The sequence below is a fragment of the Tinamus guttatus genome, unplaced genomic scaffold (genome assembly GCF_059628265.1).
Source record: "Tinamus guttatus ecotype Peru unplaced genomic scaffold, ASM5962826v1 Tinamus_guttatus_pri_ptg000263l, whole genome shotgun sequence".
In the NCBI taxonomy this organism is placed as follows: domain Eukaryota; kingdom Metazoa; phylum Chordata; class Aves; order Tinamiformes; family Tinamidae; genus Tinamus; species Tinamus guttatus.
Window position 1 is genome coordinate 897,882 of NW_028288797.1, and position 13,570 is coordinate 911,451.

The window sequence follows — 13,570 nt, forward strand, 5'->3', positions numbered from 1 at the left end:
AAAGTGCCAGCAAGCAAAACAAAAAGGCACCAAGTATAGCAGCTTGCTGCTGTATTTCTTCCTAGCAAGATGAGTATATTTGAAGAGTAGAATATATTTAGCAAAGAAATTTTAACTAGCTTCAGAAGACTCTATAATCCAACTGCTAATAGATGTCTTGTGGTTGTTTTCTTGGTATTCCATAAAATACATATAATGTTTTCAAGTTTAAGAAAAAAAAAAAGAAGAAAAAAGAGGATTTTTCATTTATTACAATATATGAAAAGCTACAAATTACTTTATTAAAGGACAAACCTCAAAACTACCTTATTATTATTCAGTTTAAAGTTCCATTCATTTCAGGAGGAAGTTTTGACTCAGTAGGATTACAGAATTTGACTCTAGAAAGATACGGCATGATTAGGATTTGGTATTAAGTGGAATGAGGAATATATACAGCTACATTAGGGAAAGTATTACTTAAATAAATCAAGTGAATCAAGTGAACTTCTATGTACACAAAATCCCCAAAAATACTTGTTAATTCAGGTTTTTGACTTTCCAGGCAGAAAAGTGTTTTTGATTAAAGAAATGATTTTTCTAAATCCTTTTCCAATATATGCTCTGTTAATTATTTTTATCCTCTTGCAATGAGCAGTGGCAAATTCACCAATAAGAAAAATCTACTATTGCTAGAAAGAAGTTGTTGGAGGGATGCCTGATGAAGAGAAGATGGATGGACACATCTGATGTTCAGGAAGACATTTCGCTGCTATCTCTTCTTGACTGTTTAACTTCTAAAGCATTTGTGATAACTTGATTTCTATTTACCCTGTATTGTCTGCATTTACATCTTCTAGATAACGCGAGCCAGTCTGTGACCTCAGATGTCAGGTTCATGGGCATCCTCCAAATAGTAGGTCTTACTGTCAGAGGCAGAATATGCAGCTGTGTGAGGCATTAAGCTGAATAGTAGATTTCTTATATTCTTATGGGATGCTTTAGATGTGGCTGCTGCGAGGCAAGAAGGTGCAACATAGTTACGGACCATGTAAGGATACAGAATTTTACATGATGTTTATGATTACAACGACTTTTTTTTTAATTTCAGGTTTTTGTACAGAGCAGTCTCTGCATCTACAAAAACACACAGACCTTCCGTGAGCAGGAATGCCTTATTCCAGATATGGAAGTTTACACTGCTGGACACCACCAATTTTACACAGAGAACCATTTGCACTATTTTGGTCACAAAAACAGATTACTTTATCATTTTTCTACCAGAAATTTGTGGTCTCAGAAAATCCCAGGAGTTTTGGAAAGAAGAATGACATGTCTGAAAAAAGGAAACTATTAACGACTTTCTATAATGCTCATCAGAGGTTTACATTTAACATCTAGTAGTATTTCCTTACAGCAGTGTTCAACATCGCTTTCCAGGTAGTTTTATCAAATGCAAGCAAAGGGTGGAAGCCTGATTTTTGTCACATAAAATCCTGGGCTGTTCCAGTCCACAAAGGCCTATTTAGACCTACATATCACAGAAAATCTAGAAAAACCTTCCTCGTCAGTCCAGTTTAAATCAGCCCTTAAATAAACTCTGACTAGGAACTCTGTAATAAACCATATTCAACCACAGTGCTTGAACATCACCTGAGTCTTTGGCTACACCTTGAAGAAAAGACTGACTTCTCCCCTTGGATAAAAAAAAAAGGAAACAGAATTTAAGAACTTTCTTCAGAGCAACAGTTCAGAGATGATGATTTCAAAGGTCCAGATAGAGTTATTTCCTTGATGAATCTTGAATCTGTTATTTGAACAGAAGCCACAAAACTGCTGGGAGCTCCTAAAACCTCTAAAATGAAGCCTCACTATATCCAGTAGCAGAACAATTAGTCCCATGATTTCTGAGCTTGCAGCACTTTCTCAAATGGATGAAACTGACTTTGAAGATTTCCACACCTGGCACCCAATAAAGAACAGCAGTTATATTTCTCTTTCTAACTTCCCTTTCCTTGGCCTGATCAGTAGGAAAATGTTATCATTCAAGTTCCATCCCTGATGAGTAGCCTTCTGCTACCCTAGATCACAAGTAAGCAGTAGGCATCTCTCCTGCCAGCACACTGCCACCTTTATGTATTTCATCCGGGTGGCGTTGTAGATATAGGATTAGTTCAGTATAGTTAACTGGATGCAGTGAACTCCTGAGAAATCCATGAGGAACAAATCTCTGTGGCAGCAATGTCCTTATTCTTCATTAAGCTAACAGGAGACAATGCAAAATACTGGGACAGAAGGACTTGAATGGGGCAGTATAGATTCTATTGTCATTTGTTTGTAGCCTGTCTTAATTTTCTCCTTGGAGATATCTCAACATCTGAAAGAAATTTCCTTAAGTTTTTCCTCTATTTGATCTTTGTTAATATTCATGGGGAAAACAAGGACAAAAGGAGGAGTTCTTTTGCACATAACACGATGTGTGAAGGAAGAGCTCTTTAGTCTTTGGATAATGTGCTTCCTCACAGTATAGGAAAGAATAAAACATATACACATAACCTTCACATTCATAATATGTTGGAGCCATCTACATAGAGATATAACTATATTTATAATCAAAGTACATATCTTAGTTGCCCAATTGTTCTTTTTATATCTATAAATTCAAACATTGATACTGAATTATCATCTGTATTTCCAAATCCGTTATTTTTAAGCTGAGTACACTACTACATTATAAAACTAGTAGAAGAATGGAACATTTTCAAGTAATTAGTGTAAAAATTAATCATCAAAAAAGGTTATTACTTAAATATTTACAAACAGCTAAGCCAATGTAATGAAATAACTCTTATTCTGGCATTTAGAGCAACCATGAATAACCAGTCTTTACCAGCTTTTAAAATTTTAGCCTTGTCCCATAACAATTAGCTATCAAATAATTTTCAATGAAGCCTCACTTTACTCTTATTTATTAATTGTTTAGATATTTGCAATTGCAAATGAAATGCTTCATCAATTCTGTAATTAGGGAGTCTGATTTTGAAACAATTTATTAGGTCTTAATTTATGTGCTGTGAAATCTGTTAGATCATTTGCTAGTCAGTATGTTGTCTAGAATAAAGGCATTCCTACAAAGGGATTTTAGGGTGAGGGTCACTAGCATAATCAGAAACATACTCTGTCTGGCCTCCAGCTAAAGATTATATGCTTTTAAGTGTATTTCTGCTTTGCAAAATGGCCTTTTGAAGACTTAGCCATTTCAACAAAATTCCTTTTTCACATGTAAAAAGAGAAGGAGCAATTATTTTGTGCTGTTGTTTGACTCCCCACCCGCACCCTCTCCCCTAGATCTAGATGACCCATCTGACCAAGTGTGAGAAGTACATGACACTCTGGACTGACTTGTCTGAACCTCTGGATTGAAATCTTCAAAGTTAGGAGGAAAAGTTGGCATTCAGACTAAGCAGGGATTTGATTAAAGATTTGGACTTACCCACACAATAAATTGAGGCAAAACAATTCTTGTCTCATGTACAAAGGCACACTTATGTTTTCAACAGGGTAGGGAAGGAAATGACATGGGCTGTATTTCAATTGTAATTTATCGTGTTCATCCACACGCTTATTATAACACAGAGGATTTGTCAGTATGTCCATTATAAAGCCAGGACTAGTGCTTTCTGTTGCTATGCTATGTTATTACAAATGACTGACTAAAGTCTCAAGGATTACACAGGCTGTTCTATAACTGAAACTTTTTTATGTTTGACTATCTTTAGAAATTAAAAAAAAAAAAAAAAACGTGAGACTGATGAATATACTGCTTTGGGCAGAATTTTTCTGAACAAATATATATGCCTGTAATGTACGGGTCAACATTTCAATTAATCACATTCCCTACATAGGCAAAGATGACAAGAAGTGGGATTCATTTAAATCCAGAGGGTACAGGATGAGATGAATCATCCCATAGACACGCACAAGAGTACCTATAAGAAAGAAGTTAAAGATGAATAAGATATAGTCATCTAAAGATGAATTTCAATAGCATGGATATGTATACCACGGTAATATGTGTAAGGGACTGAGCCTCTCACTCCATTTCTGTTTTCACAACAGAGTAGCAGCAGACTGGAAGGACCTGAAGTTTAATGCTCTGAAGGTCCTTTTGTCCTGTTTAGGAACTTTATCCTTTGACCAGTTTAGGATTTTTTTCCATTTGTTAATGACTTTGCTTTTAAAAGTTGACAAATTTGTTTCCATTGATCCAATCTACAAATACTCTCTCTCTGGGTAAAAATTGAATTTACCACATTCGGACCTATAACAATGGTTTCAAAAGCACATATCCATTTTCAGCTGAATTGCCTTAACTGGGAATAATAACCTTAAAATACAGGATATGGGTAAGAGACTGAGCCCACCACTCCTGTATTTTTTTTAAAAAAACCTTACATTTTCAAAACTAATTGTCCAAATATTTACACACATGAGCCATTCTACTTCACTTTTTAACAAATATGCAGAAGAAGTTTAAATGGGAAACGTACATACAAACATATTTGACTCATTTTTAATTGTGAAATTAATTAATATTTCCCTAGAACATTTCCCTATTTCCACAGAATATCCAGCTCCGGCTTATACTAGGGATCTGTTGAAACCAGTGAAACAAAAATGGGAAACAAAATTTGCCTCTTGCAAGATAAATGAGATGATTTTGGTCTTATACCAATCTATAAGAGATACATTTTTCTTTTGTTGAAGCTTTAAATTAGATTTAGGTTATGTGAAAAGGCAGGGAGAGGACCACACATTAGTAACTGCAAAGATAACTGTTCTTCACCTGGTCATATTCAAGAATTTACTTTATCAGAATAGCCAAAGGGTACCAGGGACACTGGAGATTGCTGGTGACAGTTTTCAGATGTGTCTTTTTGGAGTTTGTAGTCCATGGATAAATTGTATTCCACCCTCACAAGTCACTTCTTAAGGAGTCATGATTTATTATTCTTTTGCCATTTTGTTCTCTATTTCCATTATCTTCTCTGAGAATATCTGACCAAAGTTGCCTGCAGAACACCAAAATTTAAAGGAAGGATTCTGTTGGGGCCAACAGAATTCTTATCAGGATGCAAGGAGCATGTATATTTCATTAACATACTCGCTTTTATTCCCTACTTGACTTGCTGTTTTCTACACTGTTACTATATTAGCTGGAGTCCCAGGAGTTTTTTAAATCTCAGCCAATAATCTTTACAGAGGAGGAGGAGGAGGGAGTGTTATATGTCTGTGAGAACCTTTGCAGCTTGTTGCCACTGAGTGATTTATACACACACATCCATCACATATAACCTGCTCTGCTCTGTTAACTTTCTGTTTGATCTCTGGAGGGTTCAGTAGATTAGGGAGGGTCTTCACACGGAGGTTTCATTAACAGCCAATCGGTTAACCTGGCATGACTCCTGTTTGTGCATTTGGATACTTTAAAGGGTGAAGAAAAGAAAAAAAAAGAAAATGTTAATTGGTATCATTATTTCCTAGTTCAGGAAACATCAGTTGTGCTGTTAGAGATAATTTGTATCCTATTTCCTTGGTGTTTTGTTTCGTTTTTAACCAGTGTGGAAAACAAAATTCAGGGTTATAATCTAAACCACTCAAAAATGCTGGCCATAATTCTGGCAATGCAAAGTACATTGGTAATCAGAGCATGGTTTAAGCATCCAACAATAAATCATGAAACCTTGGATATTAAAATCTAATATTGGATTGGGCAAGAAAGTTGAACGGTTGCTGAGGTTTTCAATGCACTATAAACATTTACCAGAATACTAACAAGTCCCTACTTAACCTCACAGCAGTAAAACAGCATTTCTTATATGGCCTTACCGTGCCAGCCTGGTATTGTGTCACTGGCACATAAGAATTCAAGCTTTTGAGGCTAGGAGCGAAAGTATTTCCAAATGAATTATATTCACACACTTTCAGGAAAAAGCCAAATTAAGTATAACAGGTATCAATATGGGCTTTCCACTCTTTAATACTGTTTTGTAGATTAAGTCTTTAGCTTCTTCATATCAGCTAGTTTAAACAATCTCCATGTCTTATTTTTTACATTCTTTTATTCATATTAGGTAAATCAGGTCTACACTCAGTTCTTATTTAAGGTGCATCAGTTGCAGTATCACACTTTCAAGGACAAACTACATACTATTGTGTAAATTATTATCTGCCATGTCTGGAAAGGGATGTATACTTAAAAAACAGCAAAATGAGGACTAGCGGATTGTTTATACCATTCATGAGCAAAACTGTTTATAACTCTTGTTTGCCTGGTTGAAGGAGGAAAATCTGATCATTAGGTCAATGAGCATCCTATGTGAAGATGAAAATGAATAAAGAAATATCAAGTACAAGTTATCAAATCTAATGGTTTATAGTATTATAAAACAAAGTTAAAGAACAAAGTTAGTTACATATAACAATATGACTACTACTGCTAGCATGAGGAAATTTCAAGATATTTGCAGAATATGAATTTGGAGCTGAATAGTCTGTGTTCCAGTAGCAAGTTTTCATGCATCCCCAAGTACAGAGCACTATGTGTTTTGAAGAACAGGGATAACTAACGAAAGAATTAGATAAAGTACCTCTGCCCTTAGAAATCGAATGGCTGATTTCAAATCAATAAAGTGCTAACCATAGTTTTATAGTTCATAAACTTCCAAAAGCACATGAAAATTGCTAGGTTCTTATTGTTATTGTTGTTTTTATTTATCTGTTACTAACAAATACTAGTATTCCATTATATCCAAAATCCAACCCCTCCAAGATTCTCTCACCCACCTCCTCTCAATAGTCCAGAGAAACAGATGTGCTCTGTAACATGCCTTGATATTTAACTGATAGCAGACCATTTAGTACAAAGTTTGGGAAATTTACTTCCTTCCATATTAAGGTTACAATTCAAGCCTCACTGGTATTTGCAAACATGGTGATAACACATACGAGAGGCAGACTAGTGGAAGGAGAAACTAGATTTAGGGCTTCATGAATGAAAACCCAGCAAATTAAACTGCATACAGAAGTTCATTGGCAGTCAGATGCGTTTCTTGATTTTTTTTTTCTTGTTTCCTTTTCTTTTCATTACCTTTCTCTCTTAAGGCTTTGCAAAAAACACACCACAGTCCTATCAGCTCAGCACTGCTTTTTCATCCGTTTCCCCAGATGAGCAATCCCTCTTCCGAAAAATGGCATGAGTGCGTGTCACTGCTTCTCTGGTCAAACCAGAGACCCTTCTATTTCAATAGAAAACTGGTAATTTTATACATAATGCAAGACATTTTGCTATTACGTACAACCACATTACTGGGTGTGTGTTTATTATGTACATATATCCTGTATGCCTATATATTCTCTTTATGATACCTTGACTAATCATTCATTTTCTATGGCTATGAACAACATGATCTAATGGCAGCAGTGGCAACAGGAACGTCCACTTGCTACTAACCCTGCTAACACTCTACAACTGTTTCTTTGATTTTTATCTGTTTTACATTATTTGTCATCTTATAGTTATGTTAAAACTTTATATGCTTGGAATCGACTCTGTTCTGTATTTGTAACCTGTCTAATACAGTAGGCTCTTAATAGGTAAGAAACTTCTTGTTTCTGCCTCTAACTCAGGAATAAAATGACTTTAAATGATGAATTTACCTACATTGTGTCCTGCTTATGAATAAGAGCCTACTGTATTTAGCTTTTTCATCCTTTAGAGATTTTTATGAGCTGAAAGGCATGCAAATATTGGGAGTGTGAAATCTTAAAAAGTGAGTTCAACTGTTACATAAAGGTGTTTTTTTTTTTCACTCAGTCGGACTCATGTCTCATTTTTCTATGCTCTCTATGCTCCAATCCTTCATTTCTCTGTGCTTTACAATGCTCTTTAACTTCATGAAAAGCACTATATAAATAATATTTTTTCTGGTGCTGGAATTGAGCTTTTCCATGATGATTAATGTGAACAGAAGCCATGTAAGTACCATAGCCTTTGGAGATTTTATTACCAATGTAAGAAATCTCTCCTTTGACCTCTCCCAGCTGCATTTAGCCTATTATGAGAAAGAATGCACCTCAGCATGAGAAAAGGATTCTTTTCATTATACAGTTATGAACTTTGCTTGATCTGGTAAGGAAGTGAGACTGTGAGCGAGAAAACATTTATCAAAAGATTAAAAAAAAAAAAAAAAAGAAAAAGTCTTATAGCAGCAGAATCAATCTGTAATGTAGCCCTATGTGGTGTAAAAAGAGCAACTGAATAGAACACTTAAAGAAGTCCTTTTACAGTATTTTTTAAAAGTGCAAAACTGTAATCATTAAAGATATGACTTTTTTATCTAAATATAAATAAGTTTCTTTGGAAAGTAAATAGAAAGCAGAAGTTTTCTCCTTGTCTTTCCCCCTTTGCTAATGTGGAAAAAAAAAGCATATATGAAAACCATTCTTGCAAATATATGTGCAGTGAATCTGCTGCTGAAACCCTCAAGTAGAGCCAGAAATGTGACCTAACTGCACACGGGACAAGGAGTGATCTGAAGCAGAAGTGGTTTGAGGTGGGATCCGAGGGCTCTGTGTTAGAAAGAGCCTGTGCCTCCCCGCTGCGGACGGGGAGGCACCCAAGGGTGCGGGAGCCGCATGGCTCATGTGTGACTCCGCTAGTCACGAGTGCACGGACACAGGCTGCATTATTCACTTATTCCCTGCAGTTATCTGAGGAATATTTTTGTCACGCGATGTAGGGTTTCAGAGTCAGATTTAACAAAAGGGCACAAAAGTTGTCCCTAGTACAGTCCAAAAAAAAGTCCAGTTTTCTATTGCAGAACAAGATTATTAGCTGGGAAAGGTAGACATGGCATTTCCAACATTCACTGTGATGATTTTTAATTAAAGTATTCAATTGACAATGACTAAATACTTTCCATTTTAATAGTCAACTCAGAAAGATATTAAGAATTAGCACTAGATGCAGACATTTTTTAAACTGATGTGTCCAAATAACTTACATTTAGAGGTTTTAGAGACAGCTTGCAGAGGAACTCTCTGGGCCATTAATGTTGATTTTCAATACGTCTCGGAACACTAGGGACATTCTAGAGGGCTGAAAGACAACTGATGTTGTGCCCATATTTTAAAAGGGCAAATAAGATGACCTGGGTAATTATAGTCCTGTCAGAATGACATTGATCCTAAGCAAAATAGTTGGTTGATATAGGAGTTGATTAATAAATTAAAGGAGGGTAATATAATTAATGCCAATCAACACGGCTTTGCGTCAAGCTAAATTGATATCTTTTATGATGAAGTTACATGTTTAGTTATGAAGGAATAATGAAGAATTCATATATTTACACATCTTTGAGGCTTTTTTTTAAACTAAGAAATTAGGGTGATACAAATTCAGCATAGCACTTATCAATGACTCTACCAGATTGAGAAGTCTCAAAATATAATTACAAATGGAAATTCATCATTCAGCATACTTGTATCTATTGGAATCCCCACAGTTTTTCTTTCCATTCAATATTTGTGTGAATAATCTGAAAGAAAGACTGGCTTGCTTGCTACCTGTATACACTTGCATATACATATCTATCCATCAGGGCTAGTAATTAATGAAGACTGGAAAGTGGTGCAAACTACCTCATAACCTAGGTGTAAACAAGTACTTTGGTCTTAAATATAGCCAAGTACTTCTAAGAATAAAGAATGCTGCTAAAACTCTTCCTCAAATAATCTCTGAAAGGAAATTAAAAATTAATTAATTAATTAATTAAGGAGAAATAATTTTTGATGAATTACCAGCTGAGCTCAAGTTTCCAGTGTGCTTCTTTACTCAATTGCAATCATGGGATAAAGAAAGAGCTTGTTCAGATAGAAAGGGAGGTTGCATTATCTCCATGTTTGGAAACTGTGCTGAGTTTGGAAGGTTGCCCAATTCTGGTATCCAGAAGTAAAGAGCTGACCTGGGGAATTAGAGGAGTTTGAAGGGAAGTCACCAGAATGATATGAGGATTAGAAAACTTGTTTCTCACTTGAGAAACTAAATAATTCAATTTATGGAAAAGAAAGCAAGGACATGACCTGGTACCATAAGGGACAAAATTTAATAATAATAATAATAATAATAATAATAATAATAAAAGTCTCTTCTGTCTACATAAAGAAGATTTAACAGGCTGCCATTTGTAAAGGTTTTAGTTGGAAAAGTTAGGCTAGCAATAAGCAAAGGTGAGAAAACACCTTACAATTAGAATCATGTACTGCCTATAGAGTCCTTCTTCCTCTCTTCTCTGGCCTCTCAGTGAATCTTGAACTCTGTTCTGCATGGTTGTACAGTTCCCATCCTAAAGGCAATTAAAAGGATGAGGTTCCTGGCATATAGAAGATAAGGACTTTGACTCTCCTACACAGAAGAAAGAATTTTGTACTTTGGTGCAAAAAAAAAAAAAGCATTTGTTATTCATATGGGTTTGAATATTAGCTCCTCTGATGGGCATATGAATTAAAAAAGCATTTAATAACCATTAATCAATACAATGATCAGTGATTTTGACTCCTCAGACAAATACTTGCTTATCATATAGGTAGCTTCCTTCCAACTTCAGAACACAATGTTTTAATGAATATGTTCATTTTTTTCTTAAAAAAAAAAAGTCACATTCCAAAAGGAACTTTCATGTTTCTTCCTGTGCCAACGCAAAACTGGACAGTGCAGCCTGCTCAGTAGTGATCAGCAGTGCTTCTGAAAATCCCAAAGAATATCATTACGCTAGAACTTCCTACCTGAGCTTTAAATTTCTTTGCTTTTACATTTCAGACAGACTCTTAACTTTATTTAAATGTATTTTTGATTGCATCTATAAAATATTTAAGCTTTAATATATACAGCTTCATTATCCTGAAGTGTGAGAGGCATAAAAGCAATTGAAAGTAATAGCTTCCTTGACATACAAGAGGATTAAAATATATGAATTGTATTTTCCTGTATTCTATGAACTCACATTTCACGGAAAGACTAAATTTATAGATAGAGAAAATCCTTCACCCAATTTCAAACTTGACATAGCAGCCAGAGGTGTGTGTGGTACCAGAATCACCTTTTGTAAATTACATTTCAAGGTGGAGATCATTAAATAGTAATGCTTGTAGCAGTGATTTTTTTTTCCTTTTAATGTTAGCATTTTATTTCTAAACTTGAGACCTTGGTCTTGTGGTGATAACTGCAAATTATAATTATGTCCTAGTCAGAAGAAAGGAACAGAAAACACAGATTTTTTCCCACCAACATAGTAGCAACACCAACAGTTACTTGGAAAAAATTAAAGTCTTAAGGTATCTGAAAAGTTCAAAACAAAATTCAAAATTCAAAAATTCCAAAACATCAAAATGGGATTTGAGCTCTCTTGATATTTATGTGTCTACTCCAAGTTATGCACTTAGCAACATGAGTGCATTTGGAAAACAAACAAACAAACAAAAAATAATAATTAAAAAAGACAACTAACCTTATAACTTTTTCACTAGACCCTTGCAATGTGCAAACTGGGAAGATGTGGCCTTTGCTTCAAGAGAAGGCAAAACCAAAGCACAGTCCCTGGGTTCGTCCTTGGTTGTGTGGCAGATCACTGCTTAGCAGATTAGGAGATACAGTGAGTCTTTCACATACACGGTCCTTTGGTTGAAGCTGAACACATGACTAGTCACCTAATTCTGTAATTTGAGAATTCCTGTAAGTCCTTGTCCAAGAAGTGTTATCACCTCTAACTTACCCCACAGGACTTCAATTTATGCTGGTAAATTAAGCAACAATTACACCTCTGCCACCACAAAGGAACTACCTCTTGGCATCAAGTCCATTTATACCCATTTTCAACAGCTCTACACTAAGCACATTTCATCAAACACGCAGGTTAATTTTGACATAACAATCTCTTCTCTTTACATTAGATATGCTGGGCAAAAGCAGTCCTACCGGATATCTCAGTCCAGTCCTTGTTTTTTCAAGTAACCCAGTGACCATAACTGGGTAAAGGACTATATCCTGTGCATGGAAAACAAAACATCTCTCTGTTTTCCTGAGCATTTTGTGTATTTCTTGCACAAAAGTAATTTCTGTGGGCAAAGATTTTGTGGTGTATAGAGTGACTGCTCAGGAAATTTGGATCATCTTTAATTGCATTACTTTCTTCATCAAACTCTACTTTTCTAATTCAACTGCCTGTTTGTTCATTTAAAAGAATGTTTTTGGCCCAAGAGCTTGTATAATTCTCTCCTTGGAAAACTAATGAGAAAAAGGAATGAATCATTTTTGACAGATATTAGAAGTTATCACTTACGTAGCTTCAGGAAAGTTCTCACAGTGATAAACTAGGAACTGAAGAAGAAGAAAATAGAAGAAGAAAATTACATTGAGTTACCTTCTGTTTTCTTGCCCACCTCAGTTCCCAAACAACACAGAAAAGCCCACAGAAGCTCTCAGGTTTGTCCTTGCTGTAAAGCCTTTGCAGAACAAAGCCTTTTAAAATCTGACTAGCAAACGTAACACAGGCACTTGCTGCTGGTTTAACAAAAATATCTTACTATTCAGTAAAGTTAGGTAAAGAGCCCTTGTCACCCTGGAAGTTATTTCTTGCCTCAGCAGCACTTTAATAAACTAATTCATTCTTCCTAAACACTTTCTCTGCATCAAACAGCTGTTGGGAGAGCTGCCAACTCCACTCCTTGGAAACAGGTTTGCAAGACCTAATTTCTGTGTGAAGGTTAATTAGACTAATGCAGGAAATGGGTCAGCAGAGTTTGGGATTTCTTCTTTAAATGAATGAGGTAGTGACTACAGTTTGGTAAATATGCTCCCGGATAGCCCGTGGGATGCACAGCACATCTCACTGCTGAAGGAGACGGAGAAAAAGATACCGCAAGTCCTACCTGAGCGGGCAATTTGTTACGCATCCTATTCAAACACAAACAAAAAAACTGGCACAGCTTCATTTTATTATTTTGAGGGAAATCACTTCCTACTTATGTTTGTTACAGTTTATTTTCTTCAATACACAGTTAATCTGAACCAGAACATAGCTGAGGTTGGGATTCCTGAATGAGCTGTAGGGACTGACTTCTTGCTGAGCTGCAGTTGCTTCAGTGAGAGAATTTTTCATCACAGTATATCAAAGCAGATTATTTCAATTTGCTCAAGACAATAGCAGTAGGCAAGAGCGTAAAGAAAAATTATACTGGTTGAGTATCAGTTTCCATAGTCAGGATTATCATACTCATTTCAGACGGTAAGACTCTGGTCTAAGAAACTTAATCGGACAGTTTCCCTGCATCTCCCCATGCCCCCCAGAAGGCAGAGACTGGTGGTTCTCTGAAACTCATAACCTTAAAACCACAGCTTAGTTGGACATCAAAAACCTAATTACGTCAAGTCATGTCACTTATGGAAACAGTTAGAAGCTTATTTTCAAACTGGCAATCTAAGTTGCAGCCAGGATTTGATTTTTCTTCCTTCTTTTAATTTTAGCAAGGAGAC